Source organism: Malus domestica, chromosome 01, assembly GCF_042453785.1.
Source record: "Malus domestica chromosome 01, GDT2T_hap1".
NCBI lineage: Eukaryota > Viridiplantae > Streptophyta > Magnoliopsida > Rosales > Rosaceae > Malus > Malus domestica.
In genome coordinates, this window is record NC_091661.1 from 7,414,658 (window position 1) to 7,422,070 (window position 7,413).

General features: G+C 37.0%; 1 long non-coding RNA gene across 1 annotated transcript; it reads right to left on the bottom strand.

Moving 5' to 3' along the window:
* Window positions 1-5,723: 5,723 nt before the first annotated feature.
* Window positions 5,724-7,065, bottom strand: LOC108169550 (uncharacterized). The gene is made up of 2 exons (XR_001785808.3): window positions 6,918-7,065; window positions 5,724-6,264 (listed from the first exon to the last, which is right to left on the bottom strand). It is a non-coding gene; the product is annotated as an uncharacterized lncRNA (long non-coding RNA).
* Window positions 7,066-7,413: the final 348 nt, after the last annotated feature.

A 7,413-nucleotide genomic window follows, 5' to 3' on the forward strand; every position in this document is an offset into this window, starting at 1 on the left:
TTGCAATTCACAGAGCTGGTTTAAAGGCATAAGTTATGGAGTTTTTCGACATAGTAAATGCCCGGATGTGATAAAATGTGTGGTTGGAGAGAAAATAATTTCTTGCAGTCACCGTGATCAATAGCATTGACATATTCATAGACATTTTGTTAGGGTTTTCTCAATCAATATGTTTGTAATTTCATTAGTTAGGATTTTGTTCAACAATGGAGGGTGGGAGGGTTTTGATAATTGAAGAAGATAAATAATACGTTAAAAGTGATGTGGGGTGTATTTGGAATTTTTTTTTTTAAACTTACTAAAATCGAAATTGTCATTGCACAGTAGAATAAATAAATAATTTAATATGAAATTTTTTATGTGGTGCATTCAACAATATGTGAGGTGCTAATAAAAAAAGCCCTCTGGAATATCATAAATTTCTTGTTAAATTGGCTACAGTACGCTCATGCACACAGTATAGTTAATTTAAAATTATGAAAGAAAGGCCTCAGTTTGGAGGTCGTGTAAAACTATTTAGAAGGTAATCAGTAATTGTGGGGTGTCTCCTCTATTACTCTCCATGGGGAGGGAGGACTCAGATCGGAGGTCATATCATCTCTACCAAGTTCTCCGGGGATAGCGGGGGAGAAGGAGGGAGAAACGGGAAGTGGCCCGACGGCTACATGCACAGGGAGTTTGGGGCCGCGACGGCATGGGGAGGAAGGTGGTGCAATGAGGGAGAGACCATTTTCTTCTGCGAGTTCTAAGAAAAGTGCTTTACAAAACAAATTTTTAATGAACACTTCAAGAACTTTTACTAAAAATAATGACAAAAACAAGGAAGTGGTGATAGGATTGTAAATAAGTTGAAGTTTGAATGTGATGGCAATGTTGTAATTAAGTTGAAGCTTGGTGGCATGGGCAACTGTTTCTTTATAATTTTTTTTTATTAAAAAGAAACAGTTATAGTTGCCACCCAACTTTTAACCAAATTATGATACCGCTATTTGACCCAATCTTCCAACTTAATGACGATACTATCATTAAGGGCGGAACCAAGATTCAAAATATGGGGGCAAACATTAATACAACAAAAGTTAAATAATAAATAAGTCATTTCTTTCACCCTTTAACAATCTAGGAGATAAAAATATAACATTTTTTGTGCATTAAATTTTCAATCAAAATACAAATTGACGTTCAAACTTTCAAATTTGGAAAGTTGTCTGACTGAATAAAAAGATAATAGGGAAATTGACATAAATGAGCCATTTTTTTGCTCTTGGGATCAAAATAGGACAAATCGGCCATTCACACTCCATGCTTACTATGCACAAAAGCGAAATGAAGAAAATACTCACATATAAATTGTAAAAACTCACAACTCATTGTGTCATTTTTTCCGATTTTGAAGTTGGGGATGTCAAGAGAGAGAGAGTTGTGAGTTGTGGACTACTGGGTTGAGCTCAGATGTGTGAGCTTTGATTTTGAAGAGAATGAAGTCGAGAGAGAGGTGAGAAGAGTGAGCTGGCCTTTGGGTTGAGCTCATAGCTCTGATTTCGAACACAAGGATGTCGAGAGAGAGAGAGAGAGAGAGAGAGAGAGAGAGAGAGAGAGAGAGAGAGAGAGAGAGAGAGAGAGAGAGAGAGAGAGAGAGAGAGGTTGGGGTTTTTGGGTTTGAGCTCAGATTTGTAAGCTATATGTGTTATTCTTCCATAACCAAACACAACAAATTCTTCCATCCTTAAACATAGGACGTTCGTACCATATTTCTGTTTTGGCCGGAAAGTTCCATTTTTTCCTACAACGGAAGCTTCGGCAGGATAGTAAGGTAGGGTGTTTAATTCCAAGTTCCTATATCAATGATTTATGGAATATATGGGTTTGTTTGTAAGATGAATTAATACTTAGAAGTTCAATTAAGGTTTGTGTTTCATGTTTGGGGTTATGGGTTGTGGAAATTTTTTTATTTTTGACGTGCAAGAATATTGGGTATATTCCAATTTTTGTTTCAAGTGTTCAATTGTAGAAATTTGAGAAAATTTTTCCGTGATGTGCAAATGGTGTGCAAGGATATAACTTAATATGAGAAGCAAGAATGTTCACTAGTTATGATGTATGTATGTTGTGCCTCGGAATTTAGCGAGTATCACCACAACTTAGTTATGGCCTAGCCTCGGTTAAAAACAAAATTAAGAAAAAGGTTAGAGGACGTTAAGGGTTATGCGTGTCCATAAAATAAGCGACAACAAGTTTAATGTTTTCCACGTGCTCGGTTAAGTGGTAGTTGATATACGAACAAGACTCGCAAACTGTCACTGTAACCTTATATATATGATCGTTGTGGATTCCAAGTCAATTGTATCCACTACATATCAATGTAACCTTATACATGTGATCGATGTGGATTCTGTTTTAATTGTATCCACTATACCAATAGCATGCCTTTAAAGTGTCTTATATATATATGAAAAGCAACTCATTGCCCGACCTCTAGTTTTGTGCATAACATGTACATGTAGTGTACATATCATGTACTTACAGCGTATATATTGCCTATATACATATTTCATACTCTTCGTATTAGGGTAGTTTAGGACATGGTAAGCGTTGAAGATAACAAGGATACATAGTCCTCATGTTTTTTTATTTATCATATAATAGTTAGCAAATACATTGGACAACTATATTACCTTGCTTACCATATAATTAAACATTACAAGTCAACCACAAGCTAGGCTAAGCCTTCGAATTTATTCTACCATAGCTATTAAGCATAACCCTCACCGAACGATCACCGATACCAAATTTTATCAAATGATTCGACCTCCTTCACTGTCAAGGAATCCCATTGTCGTTGATGTGATTCCTTTCCCTTCACTACCTGACGAAAATCCTCAAACCCCTTGTTGCGCTCCTCCATTTCGGTCTTTCCCTCCTAGGCCACGACGCTTTTGCGACAATTCAAATTTAGGAATGGGACCATTTCTCAAGACGTGTCAACCTTCATTTTTTGCTTGCTTGCACAATAGAGCGCTTCATTGGCTTTATCGTTAAGGTACACAAGTTCTTTTGGTTCCAATACTTGGCGACGCCCATCTCTTACAGACTGATGTATATTTTCCAGCCGCATCTCCGCGTCGACAGAGCTAAACGATGATGTAGGATTTGCCTTGGGTGACCCCGAAGTGGACGAGGTTCCACATTGTACCACCCATGGAGCTCGGCGTTAAAACCCTCAGTTTCATGTTTGAACTTAGACATGTTTGTGTTGTGAATTTTTTGGCTATTTGAGAAGTGGAATGCCTTTTTTTCCTATAAGGTTAATGGTTATGGCAAATAAGTGTGAAAAACCTATTTATACAATTGTAGCATTGATTTGGATGAAAACTTGTTGGGTAAAAAAGGGATTGTATTGAAGGTGTTTATGTGGTAAGGTTTGATGCACGTGATGTGATGACCAGTCCCTAATTTTCTATGTAATTTCTCCCCGAGTGTGTAAATTGACATTTTTGCCCTTGTTGGCAAAGTAACGTGGGTAGTATTTAGCGTTTATTTTATTTTCCTAGTAGCTTAATTAAATAGTACCCATCATTACGAACGCGTGAGCACAAGTTAAACACGAATCGAAGTTGTAACGAAAAAGTTACGCACAATAAAGTACATTAACAGCAGGTAGAATTGTACACGAGTGTGCAAATTATTTCAGTGTAGGGAACTACTATTTTTGATAGGGTACGTTAGATTTCATCGGATTTCACTTGTGCAAACCCTATCTTTTATCCCCTTTTTAAATGGGATCTATGTCTTCCTTTCACCTCACCAATCGAATTATTTCCTTTAAATCCCTCACATTCATTCATTTTCCCCTAAAATCCTTCACCTAATCAAAACCACTATTCACACTTCTCCCTTAATCAAAAATTGCTCCCTCACTCTCTTTTCATTCTCTCTCACCGAAACTCTCCCTTTCCCTGTAACCCTTTAGAAAGACGTCAAAACTTCACAGATCGAGCTCACAAACTCCACCATTGTACTCCTCTCGAACCCACAGACCCAGTCGTATTAGCCGATGGTGAAATGACCGAGTTTTGACTCACCAACTTGGAAGGTTCGACTCGGTGAGTTTTAGGCCGAGTTACAAGGTTTTAGGACGTAGGGAAACTTCTACACAACTCCTTAGGGTCTCTAACAAGCGAGTTCGAGGAGTAGAGTTTTAGGCCAAGACTTTCGAAGCATTTTCAGACCATTTCCTGTCCATTTTTGGACTTCCAAAAGGTATAGAATTGTTTTACTCCTCAAGAGCTTCAAATCCGTATAAAGTTTGTTAAAAATGGTTGAGAAATGAAGAAGATATGTAGCTTTGAAATTTTGAAATTTTTCCTAGTTTCCGATGAGAATTTCTAGAAACCGGTGAACCAGATGGCGGCAAATGACGAAACTCACTGGAGAAGACGAAGAATATTCTGTCAATTATGACGGAATATTCCTAATGTCCATCAGTCTCTGTCAAGTGCATGGTCTGTGCATGGGCGCGCGTGTGGCCATGGGCTAGGTGGTGCGTGAGGGTGCGTCCGGCCTACGGCCCACGAGTGCTTGACATGTATGGATCCGTGACTTCGTGTAGATCATTTTCGTATATTCAAACCTTCCATTTGAGCAAAGTATGGGAGATTTACACTAGCCTTTTTGAATATGTCCTATTTAATTTATTAGTTTAATTATTTCACATATAGGTGAAAATTATCCCGAGGACATACGAGGTCAAGCGAGGCTAGGAGGCTACGATCCGACCACATACTAGTGAGTGGGCATTTTGTTTTTGTATATATATAAACTTGATAGTTTCCACAAATGCCTTTGAATTGATTTATGCATATCGTGCCATTATTGTTTTTAGATTGATGTTACACTTGTTATGCCATGATTATGCCATGATTTAATATGTTATAAGAAATGTTATAATGCCGTGAAACGCTAAAATAATCCTATAGGACGCTCATGTAAGCTTACTTTGTTGATTAGAAATTATTGAATTGTTATGGCATGGTTATATTTGTGTAGTCTGCTCATCATTGCTGCACCCCGGTGTTAGTGCTCTCCCAGGGCCAGGGCTAGTCTTTCACATGTATGTTCACCTCTGAATCGCACGCTCGTCTTGGATCCAAGTAGGTGCCAGTCCTATCGTACAGGTTGCATTAGGCAACTCCAACTCATAGATGACTGTGATTATCGCTAGTCTTCATATGATTGTAGCACTAGAACGTACTTATACATTACACCACAGTCCTGTTCATGTCAGAAACTATCTGCATGAACTTGTGTGCTAGCGTAGATTGATGAGCAACCTGTTTTCATTATACTATTGTTAAGATATTGTAGTTTGGCGTATTTCTAGCATTATTGTTATTGAGATATTGTAGTTTGGCATAGTCTGGCATTATTGATTATTTAAAGTTGATTTCATACTTATACGTGCACTACTACAAAATTATCTATTGATGGCGGTCCAAAAACCGACAAGAAACATATATTACCATCGGATATTATGCAAAATCCGACAGAAAATGGATGCAGTGGCGGATATAATAAGCGACATAATTGTCAGCGTCAGGAAATGAATTTTTTGACAGAAAATACTCTAAAACCGACATAACTTGTGTTAGATATAATCGACAGAGAATATATTAATAATGAATAAATAAGAGCGTTTTCAATCGGATAAAATCGATAGAAAATACTTTAAAACCGACATAAAATATATATAACTGACAGAACTTGTGTCGACTATAACCGACAGGAAATATTAATTATGAATAAGTAAAGCATTCTTTGTCGGATAAAACCGACATCAAATATATTAATAATAAAAAAAAATAAAAAGGACATGAAAACATTCTCCCTTCTTCTTGTTGAGCATTCTTCTCCCCTTCTGCTTGAAATCAGAATCTGCAGCTAATGAGCAAACCAGATTGGGCAACATGCTTGAACCCCCATGCACGATGGAATTTGAAGCTCGAATTCAAAAGATCCAAAACCCAACTTTACCAACCTTCTTCCCAACACAAAACACAGCAATCCATCACAGAAAAACAAAAGAGAAAACCCACATCTTCCATAAATAGAAGAACGAAGAAAAGCATGGAGATCCCAAATCACATAATTTATTTCAGAAATTAAACAACTCATCCCCATGAACTGAAGAAGAATCATCTCTTTCTGCTGTTTAACTTCGGTTTTCTTCTTCTGCCAGAGACGGTCCAAACCACTGTCGGCCTCTCCCTAAAAAACAAAAGAAAGCACAAGATATCAGAGTAGAACAGATGGAATGCCAAAATTGCACATGATCGATAAGAAATTATAAGAGGATGCTAATTACCGCTGAAGAACAACTGAAAACCTAATAAAACAAAACCTCAGAAACTCAACGTCAGAATCATTGGGAAAATTCATACTTAGGATTAGAAAAGTTTGGATATAACTCTATGCTACACTGGGCTTTTCGAGTTTGACTGCGGGCGTCAACATGTTTTTATTTAAATCTATCAGTAATTGAACAACTTCCAATACTTCAGTAGCAATTGTAACCAGATGTAATAAAGAAAATGATAGCTGAATAAAAAGTGATTGTTTCAGCATAGTTCAGGATCTATGACCGCAGTAACAGTCATCGTGTGATTTGTATGTTATTTTCCTCGTGGGTTTCGAATGCAGCCTCTCAAGTCATCTACTTTGTAATAATAATACAGCTTAGAATGCAGTCTTAGAAAGCAAACGATAGAATCAAATGAGATTAACCGAACCGAAAAATACAAACATGATCAAATTCCGCAACGGTACTACGTTCTTATCACCCAATACATTCACAAGTGCCCAACAAAAACACAAATATTACCACAATAACAAAGTACAGAAACAAGGGAAAGAAGGCAAACCTGAGCGCGGACGTAGCCGTAGAGAGCGAAGGTGGAGCACTGGCCAGTGTAGATGCCATGCTCATCCAAATGCCCAATGTTGCTTCTCGAGAAGGAGAAGGAAATGAGGAGAGGAGAAAAGGGGGAAGGAAGGGGGAAGGGAGAAGGCACTGACGCAAGGAAGAGATGGAGGGGTTTTATTTTGGAAAATTTTCATTACTGTCGGTTATAACCGACAAGAAAAAAATGGCGGCAAAAATACCCCAAAATTCCCTCTCCCCAAAATTTTGTTACGATTTTAAAAAATAAAATAATAATTGTTTGGTTTAATAAATAAATAAATAAATAATATGTATTTAAATAGAATACATTTTTAAAAATTAAATAAATAATTGCTTGGTTTAATAGATAATAACCCATGTAAAATATGCGATAAAGAAACAAAAAGATAATTGTACAATGAAAATGTCATCACACAAACTAAATATTGTCTAATCAATACTTGAAAAACATAAAT